Source organism: Chenopodium album, chromosome 19 (assembly GCF_948465745.1).
Source record: "Chenopodium album chromosome 19, dcCheAlbu1.1, whole genome shotgun sequence".
Classification (NCBI taxonomy): domain Eukaryota; kingdom Viridiplantae; phylum Streptophyta; class Magnoliopsida; order Caryophyllales; family Amaranthaceae; genus Chenopodium; species Chenopodium album.
Window position 1 is genome coordinate 36,358,491 of NC_137852.1, and position 13,662 is coordinate 36,372,152.

General features: G+C 36.3%; 1 non-coding gene across 1 annotated transcript; it reads left to right on the forward strand.

Moving 5' to 3' along the window:
• Positions 1–1,865: 1,865 nt before the first annotated feature.
• LOC145596333 (small nucleolar RNA R71) lies at positions 1,866–1,972 on the forward strand. The gene has a single exon (XR_014103178.1). It is a non-coding gene; the product is annotated as a small nucleolar RNA R71 (small nucleolar RNA).
• Positions 1,973–13,662: the final 11,690 nt, after the last annotated feature.

The following is a 13,662-nucleotide window of genomic DNA, read 5'->3' on the forward strand; positions in this document are numbered from 1 at the left end:
CCTTCACACAATCATTAGCATCAAATTCCTTGGTGGCAAGAGCACTTTCTATGTCATCCACTTCCTTGCTCCATATGCTTATGGCACCTACAGACAAATTTCCACAAAGAATTTCCTCCAAGGGGTCCCTTGCAAGAACCTGTGGTAAGCTTTCCTCACAAATATCATCCATTATATCAAGCACATCAATTGAATAACAATTTTCTTCAAGCATAGGACCTTTTAAAACTTTCCCTAAGTTAAATGTGATATTATCATCGCCAACAGAAAGGGTTAGTTTACCATTTTTCACATCAGTAATGACTCCTGCAGTATGGAGAAAAGGCCTACCTAATATAATGGGAAGTTGTGTATCCTCAGCCATGTCTAAAACAACAAAATCAACAGGGATGAAAAATTTACCAACTCTAACAGGGACGTCCTCTAATATAATGGGAAGTTGTGTATCCTCAGCCATTTGCAAAGTTATATTGGTAACTTTTAAATCACCCATATTTAATTTAGAACATACAGACGATGGCATGACAATAACAGAAGCACCTAGATCACATAATGCTTTATCAATGAAGACATTTCCAATATGACAAGGGATAGAAAAACTACCGGGATCCTTTAATTTAGGAGGGGATTTATTCTGTAATAATGCACTACATTCCTCAGTGAATGCTACAGTTTCTACTTCATCAAAGGCCCTTTTCCTAGTCAAAATATCTTTCATGAATTTAGCAAATGCAGGAACCTGAGTAATAAGTTCTGTGAAAGGAACTGTTACCTGCAAATTTTTCACTACCTCCAAAAACTTACCAAACTGCTTATCCAACTTAGTCTTCAAGTGACGGTTGGGGAATGGTAGCTTGATAACTGGTGGTGCCTCCCTACTCTTCTCTTGGGGTGCATCCTTCCCTGAAGTTGTACCCTGCAATACATTATCAGAATTATTAGTGTTACCCTGGAGCCCTGCACGAACATTTGGTACAATGGAATCAGGATTAGCAATATCAATTAAATCAGGTTCATCCTCTTTGGGCATTGGGGGTCCATCATAGTGTGAACCACTCCTTAGGGTAATTGCATTCGCATGTTCCGTAGGTTGAATTCCACGCGCTGGTAGGGCTCCCTGCTGACGAGCTAGTAGGGTAGAGGACAATTGGGCAATTTGGGTGTCCATGACTTTATTATGGGCTATAATAGAGTCAATTTGTTGGTCTCTACTCTCCATATGCTTTTGCATACTGGTCAGCATTGCTCTAATTTCTGATAAAGCAGGGTCAGAAGATGTAGTAGGGGTTTGTGCTGGGGCTTTCTGGTTAGCATGAGGGTGATAATATTTCTGCTGTGGAGGGGGTGCTTGTTGTGGTTGTTGTGGAGGTGGAGGGTTTTGAACATTGGTGCTACGAAAAGATAAGTAGGGATGGTTCCGGTAGCCAGGATTGTAGGTGTTGGAGTATGGGTTATTTTGCTTGTAGGTTTGGAAAGCATTAACTTGCTCCATTGAACTCCAGAAATCTTGTTCATAATGACCTACACTTCCACAATTTTCACAGAAAGCATCGTTAGCATTGTTAGTAACAGCAGAAACATTAGCAACAGAATTAGGAATAGTAGTACTAAGGTTATCTAATTTCTGGCAAATAGATGTGAGCTGGGCTTGCATAAGGGTTACTAAATCAACATGGTGCTTGCCCTTATTTGCATAGCCTCTAGTATTCCCATATTGGGAATTATGTATCGCCATATCTTCGATAACCTGACCTGCATCATCAACATTAAGATTCATAAATCTACCGCTAGCTGCGGAGTCTAAAATTGTCCTAGATGAATTCCCTAATCCATTGTAAAAGGCTTGAATCAACTGCCACTTTGCCAAGTTATGGTGGGGACACTCCCTCTGCAGATCCTTGAACCTCTCCCAAGCCTCATATAATGCTTCATCTGGCTCTTGGGCAAAGTTCTGAATGGCGCTTCTCAGTAAAGTTGTTTTCTCTGCAGGGTAATATTTGTTATAGAAATTCAAAGCAAGAGTCTCCAAGTTATTAATACCATTGCAGTTCTATTCAAACCATTAAACCACAATTTAGCTTTTCCACATAAAGAAAAGGGAAAAAGAATCTCCCTAATTTGGTCTCGCGTTACCCCAGTCTGCCTAATAGTGTTGCAGTATTGACAGAAATCTGCAATGTGAAGATTAGGATCTTCACCCTTAGCTCCACTGAATTGCTTTCTTTCTATCATCGTTATAAACTGGGGCTTGATCTCAAACTGGACTCCCTCGAGATCAGGTGTAGGAGAAAGATGTGGAAAATCCGTCAAGGATGGTTGCGAATAATCGCTGAGCTTCTTTGGTGCAGTCATCTCTAATTCTGGATTAGAATGTTCCTCTAAATCACTTAAACTAGATGGTGAATTTCTAGGAATATTATTACTCCCAGAACCTGCCAGGATTTGCCTATGAAAATTCTTCTGTCTATGATAAGAGCGCTCGATCTCAGGATCGAAAGGAATGTAACCTGATCTGGAACACCTGGGCATAAACAAAGAACTAAAAAGACAAATATTAGAACTACCTCAAAGAACTGACGTCCTTTGAGGCAAAGAAAATAATCTAGACTACAAAAACAATTAGAAATAAAAATAAAACCGTTTCCCCGGCAACGGCGCCAAATTTTGACAGGCTAAAGTCGTATCACCTAATCAAAAGTATTACCTAAATCCTCTAACTAAAGTAGATAGGGAAGTAGGGTCGAGTCCACAGGGAAGCTGGTCTTTCTACTCCTAATTAATTAATATAATCTAAATTATTAAAGTAACCAATTTGTTGTTTTTATTATGAAATTATACTACGGAGATTAAGTTTAGGGAGAAAGTCGATAATAAGAAGGCCTAGGGTCACAGGTTCACCAATAATTAATATTCCGGGATAAAACATAACAATCAATTAATCAACATTGCACAAATAACATGATTAACAGGCTCTCGCAATTTATTAACCAACATAGATCTAACAGGCTCTCGCAATTTACTAGATCTAAGTTCCTATTGAAAATAGCCTTTAATATCAAATTAACATCTGCTCGATTCATCAATTCAATATTGCTAAACATTCACAATCAAATTACATCTGCTCGATTCATAATCCAATTGCAAAGAATTAAAACAATTCAATAAGAAATTATTATGCAATATCAATAATCAATAATAACAAATTATCCCTTCATATTAATTATGGATCCCCATAAACCCTAGAATTAAACTACTCGGACATAATTAAATCTAAAGCATGCAAAGTAATAAAATAAGTCATAAGGAATTGAAAGGAAGAAATTACTGAAATTAATTAAAATAGAAATCGTACTAAGACGGCGAAATTACAAAGTAGTCAAGAACAAGGGAAAGTAGAGAGAAAAGTCTAGAGAGAGAAAATATTAAGTAGAGAGAGAAAGTAAAAGGGAAAGAGTAAGTAAAAATTATTATCCTAAAACGTACTTAAACAAAATAGTTAACAACTCCTAATTAGAAACTAAGTGTTTCGTCAAATTCAGCTCCCCAGAAACACGCGCCCGATCGGGCTAAGGGCCGCCCGATCGGGCGCGCCTTTTTCCTCGTGCTCCTACGCAGCAGATGCGCCCGATCGTGCTAAGCCTCGCACGATCGGGCGCGCCTAGCACGCATGGCCTATTGATGCCGCATCCGCCCGATCGGGTCTATGCTTGCCCGATTGGGCCCGGCTTCCTCTTGAGGCTTCGGAACTTCGATTGGGCTCGACTCCTCGGCCCAATCCGGATCTCCTCTTCGGGTCTTGAATACTCGGTCCAAACCTCGGTATTCCAAATACCGAGCCCTTAATCACCGGCTCGATGGCTCTAGCCGGCCTTGGGCTTCAACGATGGTCGTGCTCCTCCAATGCTCGTAGTTGCTTCATAAAATCCCGGGAAAATGCTCCAAAGGTGCAATTCCCTACAAAACTCAACCAAAACTACGAAAACAATAGAAAACACAAATTAGTAATAAAAGTGGCTCTAAAGAGCCAAAAACACTACTAATTATGACCAAGGGACGGGGGTAAAATACTATATAAAATAGACACATCAGGTACCAGGGGCACGTTAGTGTACGTCGATAAGGGTGTAATTGAGGATTCTTCTGATGGTGAATAAGAGGGAGTTGAAGAAGGGGGTGGTACTGCTGACAAGCGTGTGGTTAAACCAACTGAAGTTGCGTGCTCCCAATTGTACACGAAGGCGTCTGACACAAGAAGGCATACTACGTTTGAGACTCGTATGCTACACTATGTCCGTGCGTGTAAGGAGCTTTATGATCCTTTGTGGTACACTTCTTACGCAGTGTTTTATATTTTGGTGATTCTAAATTTGCAAATTTTTCCTTTTGTGGTTTTTTCCATGTATGAGTGTGTTTAATTTGCTAAATGCGTTTGCTGAACTGTGTTTTGGTTATTATGCAGTCTTGGTCTCGTATTAATATCCCGTGGTGACAACACAGCAACTTAAAGGGATGCTTTCACAGTTGTTCACCCAAGAGAAAGGGTTGGAGATCGGTATGCAAGGTTGGCTAGCAAGCTTTAGACAAAGCTTTGGGCAACCACGGAGTTTGTGAACCGCAACAAGCGTATTATGTTAGATCCGAGCTTTGCTGTGAGTAATTTTTTCACGTACTTCTATGTTGCCTGAATATGAAATGGTGTTGTTTGAGTATGACCTCCTACCTTGTGCTTTGATTCCATAGAATCAGCTGTTGTTGAAAGACAAAAATGAGGAGCATGTGGCACAAAAGTATGGGCAGTTGTTTCTAAGTTACAGAATGCGTGATGTGAAAACAGTGAGTGTGGCCTTGGAGTACTGATTTAAGATTTAATAGATAGTCTCTTTTCCCTGTGTAGTTGATGGTAATTTGTTCGAAATTAATGCAGATATTTGTCCCTGTCGTAATAATTGTCCCTTTGAAGTTGCAAGATGATGCACATTGGTTTTGCATTGCACGTGATTTAAGGGGGAGAAAGTTGTGTACTCTGATCGTTTCCAAAAGCATGCAGAAATACTTCGAGCTATGGTATGTAAACTGAATTAGTCAGTACCTTTAAGTAAGTGGTTTTGAATGTTGTTTAATTTTTCCCTTTTTCAATCTGTAACATGATTTCCAGCTCAAAGGGATTGATGTACTATTCACAATGAGTGGTCAGTCCTAGAAGGATGGCGAAATCAATGGATGGGAAAAGTGTTTGGTTGAGCCAATGAGCCCTAGTGATGCGTGAGTTTTTCTGTACAAATGTGTCTCCTTTATGAGCCTTGTCATTGATCAACATGGACTTTATGTGTCCCTCTTATTTGTTTGTAGGTTATACTGTGGGGTGTTCATGCTTGCTGCAATCAAATTTTGCGCAAGAAGATTCACAACAAAGTTTGGTGTGTCAGTGTTGCTCTTTTCTAAAGGAGTTTGTTTGTGCATTTTTTGCTTGCAAACCATTTTCATATGCTGACCTTACTACTCTGGCTTGATGCAAATGCAGGGCAAGATACACATCGCAAGAGCCAATTTGTTTATGTATGATGCACAGTGCGATGCAAATGATTTGAAGGACAAGCTTGAAGAAACAGTGCCTGCTGGTAGGAAGACTCGACAACATCAGTAGCATTGACAGAGAACTTAGTTGGTAGCTATAAGTTTGAGAAAAACAGTTTTTCTTTTTTTGGTCTTTGTCTCACCTCGGTGTGGGGGAGATGTTAAACATTACTAGTGGGCTTCAATCATCTTAGAGGTTGGCCTTTCTTCGAGGTAGCAAACACTAGTTTCCCTGTATATAGTTGGTCTCTTTGCAATGTAGCAGTGCTGCACAGGACAATTTTAACACAGGTAGGATGATGCCTACGATACGAAGGTGTGCATATTAAATCGCAGTAGTACATCTCAAGAGCTATTTGTAATGAATATTAACTAATGGTAATTAAATCAGCCACAGTTTATGCGATTATTTTTCCATACCTTAAACCATCTATCAGTGGTATTGAGTAAGTGCCAAACATAATACGTAGGCATGAGTGGTACAATGTAAGTGCCAAATATATACTTTCGCACTTACTAGGCCATCTATAGAATTGCAATGTAGCATATTGATAACAACTAGAAATTAAACAGTAACATTTGTACTTAACATTACTATAATAAGTTCAATGCAAACAGGGGCGTACCTTTGTTGAGGCGGGAGGGGGGCCCGGCCCCCCTCAATTTTCCTAAGTTATTGGTTTTAAGGAATATAACGTCTAATAATTACACTTAAAAAGTTATGACATAGTGGTTAAGTATTGTTATTTTTGAGCAAAAGGTTGGAGGATCAAACCTTTGCCCCCCAAACTTTTTGAATTATATATTGTAATCATTTATATATAAATTCTATAAGAATGAGGGAAAACTAGGGCTGTCAAAAACTGACCCGACCCGAGAACCCGGCCTTAACTGTTAATGATTTGAACCCAACCTGTACTCGAACAATGTGGTGAAATTAGTGACCTGTAACTTGATCTGAACCTGGCCTGATCTTAAATGAAAACCGATTTGATCTAATCCTATATGACTTGAACCCGAACCTGCACCCGACCTGATAGTAACCGTCAACCGATTTAATCCGACCCGAAAACAATCTGAACTAGTAACCAACCCAATTAAAACATGAATCCGAGTCATGGAAGGTTTAATAAATTTTATATACCTTTTATTCAGCTTATATACTGGTATAATTATGTAAACCCTCAATTCGATTTAATAAAATCTTTTGTTCAGCTTATATACCTTTTGTTCTCTATTACTCGTATACAAGTTTAATAAAATCTTGATGATGTTTGATCAAATTATTGAAGGCATAATTATATAGTTCAACTTGGCCACATCGATATTTATTAGAATTGAACTTGAACCAAAACCCGACTCAACACTAACCCGAACCCGAATGTACCATCTTGTTAACCCTTCCAAACCCGACTCAACACAACCCGAACCTGAAATTAAACTCGATCTGATTTTAACTCGAATTGAACCCGACCTATATTTGAAAAGGTGAACGATAACCTAACTGAAATTGACCCGACCAGAACCTGAACCTAATCTGAAGCTAGATTGACCTGACATAACTTGATCGTGATTTAACCCGAGACCTAATTTGACCCGACCCAAACCCGACTTGAATACTCGAATTGACAGCTCTAGGAATAACTCAAGTGGTTAAAGCTTTACTTCCGATTTTAGGTGACCTATAGGTATTAAACAATTTATATGTTCAAGTATTTTTTTTTTACTATTTTTGTCAAATTATAGGACGTTTGTAGTTTGTCCCCCCAATTAAAAAATCCTGGTTCCACCACTGTAAATTGTACATCAAATATTATATTATTGTGAGGTATTATAGTATTAAAAAATGATTAGTATACAACAATGACTTATTTTTTTATTTTGAGGAAAGTATGCTATAATGATTTTATGTACATGCGTAGTAATACAAAAAAAAATTACCATTACAATTCTAAAAAATGCTTCTATAGATGTCAAATTACGAAGTATTATGCCAAACAGATAGGGCATATGAGTCTAGATGCTCTCCTCAGTCCTCATGAGTCATGACATTAGCCATATTATTTATGCATTTAATTAAATGCAAGATGTATTGCTAAGCTAACTAATCATCAAATTGTGCCTAAATTATTAAATTAATTAATTATAAAGTTGAGGATTAAGTACAATCGAAGAGTTGACAAAGTCAATCGCAAACAAGAACAGGGTTGGTGAATTGGTGATTGATCTTGTACGTTGAAGAAATTTAGTAATTGACTAATACCATTAAATAAATTAGTCGTTTTAAAATATACTTTTAGATTAAATTATTACTAGTAAAGCTTGCCTTTGGACTGGCTCACTGGCATCGATCTGTTTTGCGGATTAATTATTTATTTATTTATTTTTTGAAGGAATCTTATTTGTAGATTAGATCACTGCTACTACAATTGACTTTGTCATTTCTCCGAGGTGAGATCAATTATTAAGAAAGTAAACAAATGTGGAGTAGCAGAGCCCTACGGTCTTCCCATAGCCGCAAGAAAGGGAAGCTAGTATATACTGCCTCTGTTTTTAAATATTTGCTCCACTTTTTATTTGCTGTCGTTTTTAAATACTTGTTCTATTTCCTTATTGAGAAAGCTCTTACAATATATAATTAATTTCTCTCACAAGTGGTCCCAACATATATTCTCTCTCCTTGAATAATCTCTACTACTTTTGCCTTTTACATTTTTATAATTCTTCCACCGACCCCACTACCTCCATATTTTATTACTTTCTCCAATTTCTCCTAAAACTCCGCGCATGGAGAAATGGAGTAAGTATACCATCCTTTACCTTGTGGAGATAGCTCAAGTGGTTAGTGCTTTCTTTCCCTTTCAGAAAAATTAAAATTGATCTTCATTACTTTTTTGTGGCTCTCAAAATTCCAAAAAAAAAAACCCTTATTTTTGCTTATTTGATTGTAAAAAAAATAATAATAAAAATAAAAATATCATTTCAAGAAAATAGGTTATTTTTTTTAGAAAAATTGCCAAAAATAATACGAAGTACAATCTTGATTGGCCCATTCTTAAAGGTTGTATTATTAAAGGTTGTATTATTACAAACAAAATAATCCAAAGGTTGTAAGTGTCATTTAACTAATTTTTATTAATGAAATCTTTTTTTTTTTTTTGGGAAATTCTCAATGGTACTCGTCAGGTTTTTATTATTCTCAATGGTAAACACTAAAATATCAAATTATCTTTGGTAATCTATAATTTGTAAAACTAATTCAGCGGTAACATTAGTTAAGCATTTAAGAAAATATTAACCATGGTTAATGTTTCAAAAGGAAGGGAAATGAGAAATGTCCAAAATACCCCTATTTTATAAAAAAATCCCACCTACTTCTTCCCCCTCCCCCAACCCAGCCTAGCCCAAGACCTACGGCCCTGGCTACCCACAACCCCGACGCCGGCATCGACTCAACCGTTCATTTTCTCTCTCTTTGGCAGCGCTGCCAGCTCTTTCACCACCTTAACCACCACCCATAAAACCCTAAGAAATCGCAAAGAACGACCGCTAGTACCAGAAAACGAACTCCCACCTATTCCGGTGATATTTACTAGTGTTTGAGGAGGGGATGTCGGGTTTCAAGGTAGCGAAAGGCTCAGAGCGGCACTCGAATGCCGGAAAAATCCTAGCGTAGCAACTATCAAAAACTACCATTGAAGGAGATTGAAGGTTTTAGAGGGTTTTTCTCTCTTTTTGAGTTTTATGTTGGTGTAGTTCGGTTTGGGTGAGTGGCTGGCTGAAAATCGAGGGAAGGAGAGGAATTAGGGAAGCAAAACGGAGAGGATCGAGGAAGGTCATCGGCGTCAAGGGAAGGTCATCGGCGTCAGGGGAAGCTCGCCGGCGCTAGGGGAAGGAAAGGGTATGGGGGTCGTAGGCGGCGGCGGCCGCTGGTAGGGGAGGGGGCTCTGGCATAGTGGGTTGGGATTGGGATGGTTGGGGTTTTTTTTATTTATTTTTTATTAATTTGTAGGGTTATATTAATAATTATACCTTTAATTAACTAGGGTTAGCTTATAATTGCATACTTATATTATTAATGTCACCATTGAATTATAAATGTTAATTAGTGAGTACCAAAGATAATTTCATAAAACTTTGTTCACCATTGAAAATTTTATAAAATTGGAGAGTACCATTGAGAATTTCCCATTTTTTTTTTTTTGAAAAAAATAATAAATAAAATGCGAGTTTACAATTTGGGTAATTGGCAAAACAATATGGAGCGTTTTATTAGTGTAAGAGACGTGAATAATAAAATAATACTCGTACTCCATAATGGTAAACCAAATAATAGTGCGTAGTATGTAAATGGAAATAATATAAAAGGACAATTTGTTGATAATGGGGAAGAAAAACATGCTACCTTCATCAAAACTCAAAGTCTCCTCACAGTTGAAATATCCAAATTTCTATCTCCAATCATGACATCCAAAAAAATGGATGAAGAGTTGAGAAATGCAGCCATAAGAGGAGACGTTAAGTTCCTTAAAAAATGTGATCAATCCAATAAACCCGTCGAATACTACACGACCTTCTTCTCTAAGGAGGACGACAAATCTGGAAGATTTCGTTACGGCAATATCTTCCACTTGGCTGCAATGGAAAACAGAGAAGAGTTTATCAAAGAAGCATTCGAGATTTTACCTGATAAAGATAAACAAGAGCTTCTCATCCAATCAGGGGACAATAAAAACATGTGGAACCCTTTTCATGAGGCAACCAAAGTTGGTAATGCAGAGATAATAAAGATGTTTCTAGAAGTGTATCGACGTTTAGGGGCGTTACCATCTGATCCTTCGGAACGACCCTGGTTAGTGAAGAATTCATCGGGAAATAACCCTTGTTTCGTGGCTATTACAAATAATCACGAACAATGTGCGATAGAAATTTTTAGAATAGATACCAAATTGATCTGCGATTCGCTTAGTTATCGCGGTGGCTCATTGATTTTCGAAGCCATACAAGCAAAGATGAGCAGATTAGCTTTGGAGATTTTGGACTCCCCTCATTCTGTTAACTGCGTACAAAGCGATGGATTCACGCCATTCCACTCGATTAATTATATACAAGGCTCAGGTAATTGTTCTCATTTTGTCTATTTTCATTCCATATTTATTTTTTTGCTCCACCTAAAGAAAATACTAGCATTTTGTAAAAATAATTTTATTAAATAAAAATAATATCAGCTAAATAAATATAACATCACTCTTATAAAAATAATTTGGGAAATTCTTTTTGATACTCAAAGCATTTCCAATGGTTTATTATAGGGTCTTGCTTGCAAATTTTAAATGTATTAAAGTAGTAGCTTGACCATTGGAACAACTGCTTCAATGAGCAACACTGCTCACCCAAGCAACACTGCTTGAAAATTTGAAGAAATTAATTTTTTTTTTTTTCTAATTATCTTCTTCAAATCAAATAATAATAACCAAAATGGAACTTTAAAGTTTTCCTATTCAAAATTTTATATGAATCTAATTTTTTTAAGGCAAAGAAGGGTCAGTTTTCGTTGGGTGGTGATGGGGATGGGGTTCCGGTGATGTGAATGAATATGAGGGGTTGCTCAGAGGATTAGGGGTGGTGGCGTGGGGTAAGTGTGGACAGGTTTTTTCTTTTAATTTTTTTAGTTTTTTGAACTTTTTATAAGAAATTCAACCAATCACAAAGTGACACGTAACATCTTAACCTATCAAAACAAGTTAGGGACCAATAAAAGAATATGTCCTGTAAATGTGGGATTATTAGATAATAGTCCAAAGGTGAGAGTATTAACAACAAACCGGTCAAAGGTGGGATTATTAGAATCAATTTTTTCAATAAATTATTAGCCAATAATGACACTATGACATGTGTCTTACGTAACCTATTATAGTAGTTACCAACAGATCGCGTTTCATTTTTGAAAGATGTATGTCAAAGGTTATGTTGTTTTGAAAGGTTGTTTCATTTTTGGAAAATTAACCTAAACAATAAGCAAATGATGTGTGTGCATAATTACTAGAATGAGGGGTATATAGAAGAAAGCGAATACACCTTAAAATTCGGATTATTTAAAAATAATCCAATATTATTGAGATTATTTAAAGCAAATACGTGAAAGTTGGGATTATTATTTTTAGGAAAATTTGACAATTACCACCTTCTATTATGTTCATTTTAGCAATTACCACCTTCTATTTTTAGAAACATCAAAAGTTACCACCTTCTTGCCCCTCTACTACCACGTGACGTCATTTTGGGCTCATTCTTTCCCTTTCCTCCCTATTTTCCTCACATTTCTCATTCCTAACTCGATTCTCATCCCCCCTTTCACTTCTTTTCCCCCAAACCACCAATAATTGTTCGTCAATTTTGATTTGGGAAAAAAAGTGAAAGGGGAGATGAGAATCCAAATAGGAATGAGAAATGTGAGGGAAATAGGGAGGAAAGGGAAAGAATGGGCCCAAAATGACGTCACGTGGTAGTTGGGGGGCAAGAAGGTGGTAACTTTTGATATTTTTGAAAATAGAAGGTGGTAATTTTCAAAAAAAAAAAAAAAAATAGAAGGTGGTAATTGCTAAAATGGACATAACAGAAGGTGGTAATTGTCAAAATTTCCTTATTTTTACCATTTCTTCCTATATATTATTTGAATTTCAAATTAGTATAACTTTTGCATGTTGTGTTGATAAGTGTAGATGTCAATGTTTAAAATCATGTATCGACCAACATGTTATATACAATGGACATAATTTAATCTTTGAAAGCTCATTTTTTATTACAGAGGGATCAGAAGAAATTTTTCGACGTTTACTACGAAGAGAACCAGAGCTAATTAAACAAAAAAATAAAAATGGAGATTCAGTATTCCATCTTTGGGCATTTTATGGTATTTTGTGGCCATATAAATTTCTTCTTCATTGTAAAATTATAAAAAATGTGAATAAGGTTTTCATAGACTTGGTATCTTCAACGAACAAGCATGGTGACAATCCATTACATGATCTAGCTAGATATGCAACTTCTCAACAAGCTTCTAAGATGATAGCAGAATTGCTCATATGTACTTATAAAAATGATCCATTGAGCCTTTCAAACAGTCAACATCCTTGGTTAATGGGGAACAATCAAAATGAAACACCTTTGTCACTAGCCATAGCCCATAAGAATCAATGTATGGCTAAATATTTATTGTCAGTTGATGACGATGTAATATTTAAAAGTCGGAAAAATGTTCTGTTCTTGGCCATTGAGAAAGGATGCCATAAAGTTGCCAAAGAGGTTTTGAAGATAGTGGAAAACAAAGGTTGGACTGACCTTCTTACTAACGATCAACGGCAAAATATTTTGCATCTTGCACCATTATGCAAAAGTGAGTCTACTTTTCTTTCTTTTTTCGATTTTGTTTTTATTCTATTTTAGAAAGTGATGATAATTATTATTTTTTGTTTTGTAATTTCTATTATAAATAGGAATAGAGGTGTTCAAATATCGGTTCTGACTGAAAAAATGATATGGACTAGACCGGACCAGACCGAATTAACCGGTCCGGTCTCTGTGTCTAGAAAGTTATTTCCGGTTTGGTCCAAAATCCCATAAAAACCCGTCTTGGACCAGATCGATTTTTTCCTTAAAATTATGTATAAAATCTTAGATAATGGTTAACATTATTCTTAATAACCTTTGAAAAATTTAATTATATGAGCTTTTTTGTACTTCCTCCGTTTTTTTAAGTGTTACAGTTTGACCGAAACATAATTTTAGGCAATTTAATTGACTTAAATAAAATAAGATGTAAGTAGGGTAGTTGGAGTATTAAAAAATTGTAAAAAAAGAATAGTGGGGTTAATAGTTTATTGAAAAGTAATGAATGTGAGAGGAAAGATATAATAATAAAAAACAAAGTAGTAGTGAGTTTGGGTGGGAACCATGGAAAATAAGAGATATAATATTTTAATGTAACTTTTTGCCAAAAAAGGAAGTGTAACATTTATTTAAACACGGCTGGATTTAGTAAGTGTAATACTTATTAAAACACGGAATGAGTACTTAATATACAAAAAA